The sequence below is a fragment of the Stenella coeruleoalba genome, assembly GCF_951394435.1.
Source record: "Stenella coeruleoalba genome assembly, chromosome: 14".
In the NCBI taxonomy this organism is placed as follows: domain Eukaryota; kingdom Metazoa; phylum Chordata; class Mammalia; order Artiodactyla; family Delphinidae; genus Stenella; species Stenella coeruleoalba.
In genome coordinates, this window is record NC_137160.1 from 13,884,845 (window position 1) to 13,899,649 (window position 14,805).

At 48.7% G+C, this 14,805-nt stretch overlaps 1 protein-coding gene and 1 long non-coding RNA gene across 6 annotated transcripts in view; both read left to right on the forward strand.

The window, feature by feature from the left end:
- The window catches only part of LOC307196928, a 37,217-nt gene extending 33,990 nt beyond the window's left edge, over positions 1 to 3,227 (forward strand). Inside the window, exon 3 of the long non-coding RNA XR_013831290.1 lies at positions 2,890 to 3,227. This is a non-coding gene — a long non-coding RNA (uncharacterized lncRNA). The remainder of the gene's footprint in view (positions 1 to 2,889) is intronic.
- A 9,038-nt stretch (positions 3,228 to 12,265) lies between these two features.
- RNF152 (ring finger protein 152) overlaps positions 12,266 to 14,805 on the forward strand; it is an 81,744-nt gene continuing 79,204 nt past the window's right edge. The window contains exons 1-2 of one of the 5 annotated variants that reach the window (XM_079942507.1): positions 12,266 to 12,547; positions 13,693 to 13,816. The gene's annotated coding sequence lies outside the window, so the exon portion shown is untranslated. Of the gene's footprint in view, positions 12,548 to 12,710; positions 13,817 to 14,805 lie in introns of those variants that run through there. The other 4 variants (XM_079942508.1, XM_079942510.1, XM_079942511.1 and 1 more) reach the window with 4 other exon arrangements.

The window sequence follows — 14,805 nt, forward strand, 5'->3', positions numbered from 1 at the left end:
AGAAGCAAATGAAACAGTGGGGTGAAAAGGCATGATAGCTGTAAAGAAGTAGGTACCGTTGTTATGATGATCACACTCTCACTGCTCCCAGTCCAATTCAGGTCCTAATCACCTTCGGGGGGCCCTGGGTAAGGGCTCTCTAGCTGAGCTTCTTGCCTCCATTATCTCTGCCCTTCAATTCATCATCCTCTACATTGGAGCCAGATCAGCGTTACCGTGTCACAGTCTTTCTCAAAAACCATCCTGCTTTTCATTTCCTACCAAACCAAGTCTCCTACTCTATACATCCTCAAATCAAAACCCAAAGTGCTTTCCTAACCTCCTCTTCTGTTTCCTAAATGCAGCCTATCTGCATCCGACCATCAGCCAGCCAGCCAGCCAGCAAACGCTGGAGATCCTATTGTATGACGGCATCCATCTGTGGGGAAATGCAAATATGAACCAGAGATCGGTGAACCGAGAAGCTAACCGAGAATAATTTCATAGAATAATTAGTTTTAGTTAAATATAATCTCCAAAGACATCTTTGATTTTCCCACCTCTCTGCCTCTGCATTCTCCAACGCAACAGCGTACACAATGCAAATTGGGTCTTAAGTGGTTCTTGAACAAACTTTAAGAGATAAGCGAACATAATGTCATTACTAAATGGTAGAATAAATGGTGTCTATTTCCCATGTTTTTTGAGAATTACGGTAGTTGGCTGGGCTGGCTTCAGGGACGTGTGACCTGCACAGTCACACGGGGCCCCACACTCTGAAGGGTCCTATGCTTGGCTTAATGCTCTGCTGTCACCATCTTGAAATTTTTAATAACTTTGGGGCAGGGGACCCACATTTTCATTTTTTTTTTAATTGGAGCATAGTTGGTTTACAATGTGTGTTAGTCTCTGCTGTACAGCAAAGTGAATTAGCTATACGTATACATATATCTACAAATTATATAGCATGTACTGATAGTGAGTGACAGTGTTTGATTATTCATTTATGTTATTTTTGTTTTAAAAAGAATTTAAGGCAGCATAAATGATGACTAAAATGGAGGAAGATAAGTAGTTTTTTACTGAGGCAAAGGAAAAATAAAATTAGGAAGTTAAGACGGAGCTGGACTGAGTTTATTACATTAAAGTCAAGATGGACTTCTAGCAGTCCAATTTGCCTGCTAGAAGTTGCACATGAGTGGGGTTTGAAGACTTTCTAGCAGCCACTGTGAGGAGGGGAGGATGATAGGTTGTATTCATGGTCAGTGGCTCAGGAAGAAACACAAATATCCCTGATAGGAGACCACAGGGAAATCTGTCTCACGGGTCTTCCTAACTGGGACACGGTACAAAAGTCTTTACACTACTGGCAACATCCATACCAAGAACCCAGCAACACCTATCACAGGGCCAGTTCTTTTAATGTACCTCACACAGTATCAGCACACAATTCAAGGTATATCAAGTGAGAGGAGCTCAGTACTGCATAAGGCTGAGTGGGTGAATGGATGAATAATAGGGGACAATATGAATCAAATAGGTGTCTAGCTCTGCTGGTCTGACTTAATTCAGGGATAGATTTTGGGGTATTTTGAAGAACAGATAGGCTCTCCATATTATTTAGAGAAATTGCCAAAAGAAATGCTATTTCTCTCTTGTGTATCAAAGGGCACTATCAGTGGAGTGGAAGGGCATCCCACAGAATGGGAGAAAATATTTGCAAATCACATATTTAATAAGGGATTAAAATCTAGAATATATAAAAATGCCTAAAACTCAAACAAAAACCAAACAACCTAATTTAAAAATGGGCAAAAGACTTGAATAGACATTTCTCCGAAGAAGATCTACAAATGATCAATAAGCACATGATAAGATGCTTAACATCACTGATTATTAGAGAAATGCAAATCAAAATTACAATGAGACATCACTTCACACCCATTAGACTGGCAGTAAAAACAAACAACCAGAAACAAATGTTGGCAACGATACGGAGAAATTGAAGCCCTTGCGTACTGTTGGTTCAAATGGAAAATAGTGCAACTGCTGTGGAAAACTGTATGGCAGTTCCTAAAACAAAACAAAAGAACTACCATATGATCCAGCGATCAGCAATGCCATTTCTGGGTATGTACTCAGCAGAATTGAAAGCAAGGACTCAGATATTTGTGCACTTATGTTCATAACAGCATTATTCACAATAGCCAAAAGGTACAAGCAACTCAAATGTCTATTTGATGAATGGATAAATTAAATGTGGTCTATACATGCAATGGTATATTATTTGGCCTTAAAAAGGAAGCAAATTCTGATATAGGCTACAACATGGATGAACCTTAAGGACATTATGTGAAGTGAAATAAGCCAGTTACAAAGGGATCATACTGTATGATTCCATTTACATGAGGTACCCGAAGGCAAATTCATAGAAACAGAACGTAGGATGGTGGTTGCCGGGTGCTGGGAGGTGGAAGAATGGGAAATTATTGTTTAACGAGTGCAGAGTCTCAGTGTGGGATGATGAAAAATTTCTGGAGGTGGGTGGTCATGAGTGCACAACAAGGTGAAAGCACTTAATGCCACAGAACTGTACACTTGAAAATGGTTAAAATGGGAAATTTTATGTTATGTATAGCTTACCTCAATAAGAAAAGAATGCCATTTCTCTCTGTTGGGCCTTTGAAACTCCATGGCAGTCAATGTAAAGTTATTAGTTCTAATAATACGATATAAGAACTGTGGAAAATCAAAGCATATGTGTAGAAGTGGCATATTGGTATGATTTGGGCTATCAGTAGCAGAAAACAACACAAAACGGGTTGAGCGGTAAGTGGATTTATGACCTCAGAAAATGAGAACTATGAAGTGAAGTCATCACCTGGCCCTTTACCCTCCTTCTACCTCTAGGGTATTCTCCTCAGGGGACCTCCCCTCATTGTTACAAGATGGTTGCCCCCATCCTGACATCATATACAGATCAGTAACATCCAGCAGGAGAGAATGAACTGCTTCTTCTTGGTGCAACTTCTCCATAGTAAGAACCCTTTTCTACAAGCCTTCCAGCCGACTTCCTCTGTGTCTCACTGTCCAGAATTTCATCACACGCTCATCCTCAAACCACCAGAGAGAGAAATGGCACCACCATGAGTGACCACAGGACTAGGCAGGATGGTCAAAGCCCCGTGCGCTGGGGTGGACACTGGAACAAAAGAAGGGGCATGTGCCCCGTGGAAGAAGAGCACAATGGACCTCCAACAGGTCACAGCCGAGCCTTGAGAAGCAGGATCCTGGGCAACTTACCTAAACATCTCTGAGCCTCAATTTCCACCACTGTGAACTGAGGATAATAACGTCTGCCTCAACTGGGGTGCTGGGAGGATTAACTAGGATAGTGTTTGCAAAGCACCTAGTATAGTGATTATACACACTATTGTATTGATCATGATCTCATTACTGATACACGCGTTAAATGCTTCAGAAATGGTAGCTGTCTATTCTTCTCCCGGGAGTGTGAATGCACAATTGCTGGGTTATCTTCTTTTTTTTTTTTTTTAGCTGCACTGCAAGGAGGCTTGCAGGATCTTAGTTCCCTGACCAGGGAATGAACCTGGGCCTCCGGCAGTGGAAGCATGGAGTCCTAACCACCGGACCGGACCGCCAGGGAATTCCCTGGGCTGTCTTCTTGGGAATTCCCTGGGCTATCTTCTTTAGCTTACCTAATGCAGGTAAATACTCAGGAAATAAATGACACTTGGATATTCCACCATGGGCTGTGGAGTCCTAGGGTGCATTAGTTTATTAGGGCTGCCAAAACAAAGTGCCACCAACTGCGGGACTTAAACAACAGAAATGTATTGTCTCACAGTTCTGGAGGCTAGAAGTCTGAGATCAAGGTGTGTCCCTGTGTCTTCACATCATCTTCTGTACATGTCTGTGTCTAAATTTCCCCTTTTTTTTTTTTTTTTTTTTGCGGTATGCGGGCCTCTCACTGTTGTGGCCTCTCCCGTTGCGGAGCACAGGCTCCGGACACGCAGGCTCAGCGGCCATGGCTCACGGGCCCAGCCGCTCTGCGGCATGTGGGATCTTCCCAGACCGGGGTACGAGCCCGTGTCCCCTGCATCGGCAGGCGGACTCTCAACCACTGCATCACCAGGGAAGCCCTAGGGACCACTTTAATAAAGTGTAATTTCCACTCATTTTAACTTGATTACCTCTGCAAAGACCCTACTCCAAACACTGTCACATCCTGAGGTACTGGAAGTTAAGACTTCAACGTACAAATTCTGAGGGGACACATTTCAGCCCATAATATACAGTAAGAGTTGCTATGGAGATCTATTTTCCTGAAAAGCCCAGGGTGAGAATTCTCAGGTCAGGTCGGAACTCTTCACCCCACCTGTAAGGTCGGATCTTAACAAACGGCGCCGCGAAACAGGAAAGTTTGAAGTGAGCTTTATTAGGGAGCGCTCCCGGGCGAGGTTCACTGGTCCGAGATAAAGGGGCCAGAGAAGTCGCACCCGGCCGAGGGTTGGGCAAGATTTTATAGGGGAAGAAGGGAAAGGGGTGTGGTGAATCTGGGAGGGCGCAGGGTATTCCTTATTTGGTGGTCGTCTCGGGTATCCTGGGGGACCGTTAGTCCCGCCCCTCGAAAGGCGGGAAGGCTGGGCTGGGTTCAAAGTCCCCAGGTCAGTTCCTGGAACTGGGTGGTCCGGAATGTCTCCAGGGCAGTTTATGGACCTGGGTGGTCCGGAGAATTTCTGTCTGATGCAATCTGTGAATCTGATTGTGTTCCCCTGCCTCGGGCCAGTTGGCCTTACACCACCCACACCCATCCCCCTCCCAAACTCTTTATTTTAAATGGATTTGGAAATAACCCTAAATCCCACTCTGGCTAAGCTGGAGTAATGGGGTTGTAACTGATTTGTTAAGTAAAAACGTAGAGAAAATCCCCTGACAGGGGTTGTAGGGAGCAGGAATCTGGAATGGACAAAAGAAACTCCTGTTTGGTCGTTTTGAACATTTATTAAGCCCTGACTGTGTGCAGGGCATGGGCTCTCTATTCTGCATGGTGCTGTGGGGCGCGCTGTATGAATAACCAATGGGTCCTAAGAGTGCATGTTGCTGAATGCAAGTTCATGTGCTGGATGCGGAGTGAGGCCAAATAAACCGAAACATCTGAGTCTGGAGCAGAGAAAGGTTTACTGCAGGGCCAGGCAAGGAGAACGGGTGGCTTGTGTCAAAAACCCTGAACTCCCCGATGGTACTGGGGGGAGAAGTTTTTATAGGCAAAATTTGGGGTGAGGGCTGCAGGGTGTGTGACTTTGCTCTGACTGGTTGGTGGGGGGGGAAGAGGGTGGTGTTTCAGGAATCCTGTGCTCAGCCTGGAAATTACCATCCTCCACCTGGGTGGAGGGCCTAGTTCCTGCCGAAGAGATCAGAGATATTGTTATGTATATTCCTTGAGGAGGCACCAGGACCCTGCCCCATCCATGCACTATTGTTTCTTGATTGTTCCTCCTTTGTTTCTGCATTCCTTCCCCTCTCTGATTAGCAACTGTTTGAATCTGCTCTTTGGAACTCTGGAAGGTGTAGGAGGGTGAATGAAGCCTATTTACTACTAACAGGAAATGGGGGACAAAGAAAGGATTTGTACCTTGAGGGCTTCACAGGGTTTCATGCACAGATGGTAAAAATGAATCTGGTTGGAGAAATTTGAGTGAGCTTTGAAGGGACAGAGGGTCAGGGTGAGAGGCAGTGATGTAAACACCCTTGGAAACCTTGAAAGCACTAAATCTTTGGGGATTACAATGATAAACATAGGTCATGTAACTGCACAAAGAAATGGTGTGGGTAAGGATAAGAAAGAGCGGATCTGCTTGAAATCTTGGGGGACACTTGGGGCCCTGCAGGATTGTGAGCCACAGTGAGGCTTAGAAGCCACTTGCTAACCCTGAGCTACAACAGGGGAAGCTTGGAAGAGACAGATGCCTTTAAACCAAATCAAAGGGATTGTCTTGATGCTGGTTGATGGGAGGAGTCTTGGTGCAGAGATTCACGGGAGGTGCTTTGGGTTCTACAGACCTGGGTCAAGTTTACATTCACCATTTACTGGTCATGTTAAGTTGGGCAAAGTGCTTAAATTGTCTAGGCCTCAGTGTCCTCATCTGTAAAGTGGAGACATTCACACTGCTGCTAACGTTCTTTTAAGGATGAGTGGAAAATGGTCAGCGACACCAGCTGCACACAGGCTCAATAACCGTGCACTGACAAAAAAGGGATTATAGGTATTTACTGATTTTGGACTCGATTGATATCCTGTAGTTCCCCCGCCCTGTGGCAGAATAATCTGTGCTCTTTAAAACAGACGAATATGTGACCTTGTCAAACTGCTGTGGACACTGTGAAACGGAGGAGGTGTCAGAAGAGAGTGAAGGAGAAGGTTTAGGATCTGGTAGGGGGTCCTTTACTCCAGGAACCCCGCCAGCACACTCCACCCACTGGGAAGAGAGGGAAGTAACAGCAGAGGAAATACATTAAAGCCGGAAGAGGTAGGAAGTATGTGAAGAACGTCCTATTTGGCATCATCCTTCACTGACCTCTGAAGGTCTGACCTCTGGGGGGTGTCAAGGGTGCCACTTCTCCTGACCACTAGGGGGTGCTCTGACTTGGTCCTCTGGATCCAGAAGCACAGAAACAGATGTTTGGTTCCTCTGAGTTTGAATGATTAGGGCAGGAGGTGGCTGAGAACAGAGACAGTGGGAAGAAGAGGGTGGGTGAAGCCAGGTCTGGACCTGGAGCAGGTATGGGGTGCCAGGTCAACTTGGGCAAGATGAAGGCTAGGGACGGAGTACAGAAGAATGGATCCTGGAGAGTCTGGAGCCAGTTTCGGGGACCCATAGGACAAGGCCTCGGATCCAGACCTGGGTCTCGACAAATGGTGATAGAACATCCTCATTCTTTTTCCCTTTTTTCTCAAAGCTGCACTTTTGCCCTAACTGGCCGCCGGAGCAGCAGGTGTAGTGGCCAAGCGAGGGGAGGAGCCCAATGGATGCCAGGAACCTGACAGCTGATGGAAAGGAAAGGCAGGGGAGGCAGCAGGAATGGCACGGGTGATAGAAGGTGGACGTGCTGTGGAGGGAGAGAGGATAGGACAGAAGACGGAGGTGACACACAAGGGTGTAAGAAAGGAGCTACGCTTTCCAATCCTCTCCTGGCTGATCAGCTGTGGCCACTCCAACCCATTAGTCAGTGAGAACAGTGTCTCATATTGATTGTACAAGGAAGAGAATTCAGTTTATAATGATTTCCTTCCGCCAAGCTTACAGCAAAGACACTAGCAACTTACTGGTGGGAGCGAGGGTCTCAGTCAACCCCAAACCGTACAAATGTGATGAGAAAGCAGCAGATACCTGCTGCTGAGGAGGGTGTCCAGAGGACCATGGCATCACACTGTAAGCTGACACTCAGCCAGGACGCACCAAAATGGCCACCTTGTTTATGGTCATCATCCAAATTGATTGGCGGATGCCTGTGCCTATAGCTGTTGACTGTCATCCCTGCTTGTGGCCACACAATTCTAACCAACAGTTTTGGAATGTGTATTGTACATATTAAAGATGAGGTTAAGAAAAAAGATGGCTTTGTTCAACCCATCGCCACTTTTAGAAAAGCAATCTGGGTATGGTTCTTATGAAATCCTTTGGAGTTTACAGAATCCTTCAGTTATTTTGTTCCGGATGAGGCTGCATTGTCCATAGATAGTACCTGGCTCTAAATAGGTAAGAGATTAGACACTGTTTCAAATATAGTAGCTCTCTCACTTAGAGAACACCTTACTGGAATAATTAGTCTGTTGAGATTGGTTTACGTAGGGCCCCCAAATAAAAACCAGTCTTGAAATGTGCACTATCTTTAGCAATCGCTAACAGTAAACTATCTTAGACTATATGTACTTGAAGACCGTTTTTTACACTTTTAAAAAGACTATGTGTACTTTAAGGTGGCAAAAAAATCACATAAGGGAAAAAGTAAATTTGCAAATTGAGAAAGAAAAATTCACTCTTTCTCCTGGTTGTTTCTCCTTTACTTTCACATATAATACTTCACTTCTGACACTTCCGGTCACCAAATGTGTGGGGTTTTTCCCCAAGGTAAGTAATTCTCTGTGACACCATAAGGCAGCTGGGTGGCTTTATGATTTAACTCAGATCTGACACTGGAGAACTGGAGTTACCTGGAGATAACGTCAGATCCCAAAGGTGAGGGATTCAGTCCTAGAAGACTGCACAGCCCCCAACTTCAGACGCCAATCAGAAGTCCAGATTGTCCCCTGTGCTTCTGACCAGTCAGCTCTAAATCAGAGATTCCCGCCGTAGGTTTGATTAATTTGCTAGAGCAGCTCACAGAACTCAGGGACACCGTTTACTTACTGTTTACCAGTTTATTATAAAAGGGTACAATAAAGGATACAGCTGAACATCCAGATGGAAGACATGCATAGGGCGAGGTATGTGGGAAGGGGCGAGGAGCGTCCATGCCCTCTGCAGGCCATCCCTCTCCAGCACCCCAACGTGCTCACCAACTGGAAGCTCTCTGAACCCTGTACTTTTGGGATTTTTATGGAGGATTCATCACAGAGACATGATCGATCCGTAATTGCACTTCTAGCCTCTCTCCCCTCTTTGGGGGAATATGGAGTGGGGCTGAAAATTCCAAGCTTCTGATCTTGGTCTTTCTGGTGACCAGCCCCCATCCAGGAGCCTACCCAGGGTGACCTCATTAGAACAAAAGACATTTCTATCACCTTGATGTCAGGAACCAGCATCAAAGACCAAATATTAGAATAAAAGATGCTTCTAGTGTACTTATCACTGAGAAAATGACAAGGGTTTTAGGAGCTCTGGGCCAGGAACTGGGGGCGTGGACCAATATATATTTTTTCCTACTATTTCATACAAATCTATTTGGTTTAAACACCTATTAGGAAGGATGATAATGTGTTTGGTTAAATCTGCCTCTGGGTTATTCACAGCACATGAAAGCTGTCTAAATGCAGCTCCTACTTCAATGCTTTTAAACAGCTTTATTTAGGTATAATTTATGTACCATAAAATCCACTTGTTTTAAGTGTACGACTATCACCATAGTTCAGTTTCAAGATGCAGTTTTAATATGTAAAACTCAAACATGTTAAACAGAAAACTCATGCTCATTATTGGGCTGGATTAAGGTCTTTAGGGGTCTTAAGCACCTGGCAGGGTTTGTGTGTTTCCCTATCCTCATTCTCCTCTGACTCTGCCTCTCTCCTGTATTTCCTCCTTCTCTCCCTCCCTCTTAGCATCTTAGGTGCTCAGGGAACAAGTTGAAATATAATCTCTGCCCTCGAAGATCAAGAACACAGTCACGAAAAGTGATAACAAAAGATTATCACATTGTTTTGTGGAAGTGACATCCCGATAGAAGGGCAGTCCTGGGAATCATGGGGTCACATTTATCTCAGCCCCACCCCGTGTTCTAGGAGATTTAAGGGTTCAGCTCGATAAACATTTATGGGATACCTATGCTTGATGCTGTGGGTACAAAGATGAATAAGAACTCATCCCTGCCTGGATTTAAGCAGCTTTCATTCAACCTCAAGTGACTATGCATCAATAAATGTTACTGGTCTGACTAACCTTGTAACCCAGTCCCAGTACCTTGACTCAGCCCAGGGGAGTGGAGTGGGGATATTAGAGCCCTCCCCCTCACACACATCCTGTCTGATGGCAGGAAGTCTCTCCCTCTTCAGCTCTCCCCTCAAAAGGCACCTTCTCAGGGGGCCCTCCCTGGCCACCAAACTAAAATCTCAGCTTCCATCCAATACAAAGTCTTCACAACACCCCTCCCTGCTTGATTTTCCCCTCTTTCCTTCCCTTTCCCTCCCCAGCACACAGTTTCTTTCTCTTATTTATTATCTTGTGTATTCCCGGCTTCCTCCATTAGGATGTAAAGTTCTGTGAGGGTAGGGATGTGGGTCTGTTTCCTTCTCTGTTCTAACTCTAGGGCCACGGTCCAGGTACAGAGTCCACACTCAAGGAATATTTGTTGAAGGAACTAAGGACTATCTGATCCTATCTTACTCCCCAGTGCCGGGGGCCCCATCCTGATAAGCCTGGTTCTTCAAGACCTGGGGTGCTGCCTTGATCTCGTCTCCCTCCCTCCCACACATGGGCACAGTGCCTCAGTCTGGAGCGTTATGCCTTCCTGAAGCTTTGACCATGCTGCCTGCCAGCGTGCGCTTCTCAACACTGCCTGCTCCTAACTGCCTTGATCCTGGAAGTGTCTCACTGAAGAGTCCTTTTCGACATGTAGTTGCCTGTGCCTCTCCTGACTCAAACCGTGGCTGCCTGCCCCGGCGCTGGCCCCCAACTCATCTTAAGAGCTGCGTATCCCGGTCTGCCCCACTAAATTAACCTTCTCTGTGTGACAGCTTTACAAGACTGGACAGAAGGCAGAACACCCGTGATGTGGTTGTGAATTAAAATACCAGTCAGGGGGAATGAATGACTAAGGGTGTTAGAGTTTACCCAACACCATGCTGAATGCTTGAATCCTCCCAAAGAATTGTTTGGAAAGCAGCTGAAAAAGATTTTAAACATTTTGTAATAATTAGCGATCCCTGAAAGTAGCTTCCTCAATGTAGTCTTTAAAATCACTCTTGTATAATAATATTTCTAGGCTAAACTTTTCTAGTAAAATCTTGGTGTGTTGTAACTCATCATCCTATTCAAAGCTCCTGGTCAATATCAGAGTTTTCAATACTCTTATTAGCTTCTCATTAAAAGAACAACAACAACAAGGAAAAGAATTTTTTTTGGTTCCTGAAGTTGAGCCTGAAAATAAGACTCCTGAAGTTTTCTACTCCAAGAATATATGTCTGCTTTTAAAGCAGACATACCGCTTTCCTTCCTGCCAGGTGTACAATAGAGGATATAACTTCAGGGAGCAAAAGGACATGGGTCAGCCAGGTGAACATTTTATTTGGGATCCTAGAAAAGCCTGATACCCATCAAGCTTTATGTTTCTTGGTGACTGATTTCTGTATGTGCTGAGTGACCGCACATTTGGGAACACTATTAACAGGTTTTTATCTGAGGGACAAGAAGGGTCCCTTGAGTACACTTTGAATTTTAGTAGGTCACATAGCGTGGTTCATGGGGCTTCCATCTCGTAATCTTGGCAGAAGCATTTACATGAGCTATTGGGAGAGGTTAGAATGGGAGTTCTTTTCTTGTGGACAAGACTGTAGGGACATAAAGACAGCTCCATTCTGGCAGCCCAGAAAGGCTGCCCGCTCTGCTGGATGACTAGGGACCACTCAGTTGAACCCTGGTGCTGGAGATCCAGGAAAGTTGGCAGGCTTCACTTTACTAGAGTCATAGAACAGACTTTTGGGTTTCCGTTCTGCAAAGAAATCCTTTAAAAAGGCAACAGAGAGCATGGACACCACCCTCTACCAGCGACCTCCCTCCTCCATTCTGCTATTCTGCAGTTAACACAAGAGCCACGCCTAGATTTTCTCGGAGGAACTAGACATTCTAAGCATGTCCCTAAGGTAGGAGTTCGGTTTCAGGGTGGAGAATAGGGTGGGCCCCGAGGTCCCGGGGATTCGCACTGACATGTAACCCTCAGGACTGGCCCCTCCCTGTTCCTGCTCCCTGCACCCCATCCTAGGGAACCAGGTGGTGGAGTGTCATTCAGGCTTCTTCGGACGCATCCTCCCCTCCACCAAAGCAGGACCCCGCCCTGCCTGGACCACATGAACTCTTAGGGGCAGCCAGAAAGTACCAGCGGTGACGCGGACCCAGGGCAGTTTCTGGAAACGTGACGATCTCGACTCCCCCCTCGCTCGGTCCCCAGGTCCCGAGCTGCAGACTGGTCCCCGCCGGCCTCTGCCCCTACCTCAGACCCGCCCTCCTGCCGGCCGAGCTCGGCCTCCTTTCACACCTGATTCCAGCTCGGGTCCCACTCGCGCGCCGTGGAGGGGACAACGTCGAGGTCCCGGCCGAGGTCGGGCACTTGGAGGCAAGGCCGAGGGAGCGCGCGGGGGAGGGTGGGCGGCTCCTCAGCCCGTGAGTGGTTTGCGATTTGGGACTGACAGACTGAAGTCCTGGACCAGCGGGGAGGTGGGAGGGAAGGGGCGTGGGAGGTGGAGCCGCCGGGGAGGGGCGGTGCCGCGGGGAGCGGAGCCCGGCCTCTCGCCCCCACCCCTTTTGGTGCCCGAGTCTGGGCGGTGACACAAAAAGCTCCCGCTCCTAGCCGAGCGCCTGGCGGCGGTGTTCGACTGCGAGCGCGGAGGGCGGCCGGGCAGGTGGGGCGCCTCCTGAGGGTCCGAGCAGGGAGCTGGGGCTGCAGGCGCCGCCGCCGCCGCGCTCCCCGCGCCCGCCCCGCAGCCCTCGGCGCGCGTCTGGCCGAGCGGGTGACGGGCGCGCCGGGACCCCCGGGCGGCGATGCTGCTGCTGCCGCTGCCGCCGCCGCCGTCGCCGCTTCTGTAGGGAGCGCCGGAGCCCGCTGCGGAGAGAGGTCGGTGAGTTTCGGTTTCTCGGCTCTGTTCCTCCTGGGTCGCAGGCGGCGAGAGGAGCGCGAAGGGATGTCTGCGCCCCCGCGGCGGCCGCGCCCGGAACTAGGGAAGCTGGAAAGGGGAGGTGCCGCCTGGCGGGTAGAGGGGGCACCTTTTGGACTGTGGAGAGCGGGGTGGCGGGGCCGCAGGGGTCGCGGGGAACGGGGCCCGGGGCGCGGCGAGGCAGCCCGGGAGCGCGCGGGAGGGGGCCCCTGGAGTTGCGTCTCTCCCGAACGCCGGCAGAGCTGCGCCCGCGGCTGGGTCTCGGGAGCGGCGCTATCGGCGGCTCCGCCGAGTCCTCGGATGCCCTCTGGAGCTCCTGTCCGAGGGAGCCGGTCTCGTGCCCGCGCCGCGCGCGCCCCCCCGGGATGGGCCCCTGGCAGGGCCTCTGTCGAGCGCTTCCGCCCCCCCGGAAGTTGTCTCTGCGGTCCCCGGGCCCCTCCGGGGAGGAGAGGGCTTAGTGGAGGGATAGATGTTGGGGGTCTTTTGTGCGCACCCACGCGTCCGGGGCGCTCGCTCCTGGGAGGGCAGCGGCAGCACAAAGCAGGCTGGACTCGTGGGACGCTGCTCCGGAGGCGGCGGTCCCCAATCCCGCCTAGGCTGGGGGCGGCGCCGCAAGGTTTTGGAGAGAGTAGAGAAATCGGCAAAACAGAGTGACCGGGACTTGATGAGGTGGCGGACAGGGGCGACGGAAAGAAGGATGCTCGCGAACGCAGCGCTGGTGTGTCTCTTTGGGCGCGTGACTGGGCGCCCCGCGTTCCCACATAACCGGGTTTACCTAGTATATTTTGCTTGTGTTCCACGGTGCTATGCTATGCCTTCTCGTTTTTCTTTCTTTCTGAGGGATTACCGTTGCCAGTGGAGGCTCTACAACCAGAGGATAACTTAGGGGCGTGGGAGACTGCAGAGGAGTCCGGGGAGGTCGTTGTTTGTCCCGCGGAGACGATTAGGAAGCGTTACGCCCCTCGGCGGCCCGCCAGCCCGCCACACCTCCGCCGCCTTCCTCCACCTCCCCCCAGTGCACCCACGCCACCACCGCTGCTCTGCCCGGGAGGTCATTTGGGTTTCTCTGCTGCGCCTATCTAACCCTTACTGCATGTATTTCACTGCAGGCTGAACAAAGCTCAGGCTCAGTTGTGCTTCCTGCTTGTCAGCCTCTTGCCTCCCAAACGCGTACCATTTCCACTTGATGTCATCACGCAGAAGGGGGTGAAAGGGACTCGGTGACAGATTCAGGTAACCACCGCTAACCTGGGTAGCCTCCTGGGTGTCTCTGGGTCATTCAGGTCAACGGGCGTTTGCAGGGGGGTATTTGGGTGGTTTCTGCCTCACACCATCCATTCCTATCTGTTTGGAGCAGAAGGGGCTGCTGAAACTCCTGATTCAAAGAAAGAAATTGCAAAAGACTTGAAACCTTCCTTTTGAAGAAGTCATTGAGGGCAGGCTGCGTTTGGGGTTGTATAAATTCCACCTGGTTCCCTTTGAGGGGAATTTGATATAATCCACACATAGGCAGTTGTATCTGAACGTGGGGTTTGGATTTGTGTCTGCTTTCTTATCTGTAGTAATACATTTTGGCTTCAGTCTGTAGATGGGATATCATTTGTTGAAAAGGTATTGGTCAAATGTCCTAATTGTTCACCTTCTTATGAAACACTGTCTCTCTTCCCCCCCCCCCCCCCCGCTTTATTGTAATAGTGTTTGAAATATCAAGAAGGACGTGCAGAAGTAAGTTACTGGGAGGTGGGAGGGAGGACAGTTGGGGGAGCAGAAAATGGAGCTTCAGTTAAGCTTCCATTTATATAGCCATGAACCATTAGGCCCTCAGTCTGCATTTTATCTTTAGGTGTTGGTTCTTTTCCAAAAACTCTGGCCTATTATTCTTTTCATTCCAAGGATAGTTCTGTTTTGATGGCAGCCTAACCAGGTCTGGGGTTATCTTGATAAAGCTCAGTGAAAGCCTACCCTTCAGATGGATCAGGACACCTGGTGTTGGTGTTGTCTCCTAGAGCGCAGAGTCATGGTGTCCTACACGAGAAGCAGGGAAGAAGGATGTGTATGGACATAGACTCAAGTTTTATTTTGCAGGAAGAAGGGACGGCTGAGGACCAGAGGCCAGTGTGCTGTCTCTTGCACTATAGCAACAGCATGGTATCTGGGGCAGATTCTCCCTTCACCATTTTTTCCCCCAAATCCCTTAAAAAATAAAATTTTAAAACTTGAAA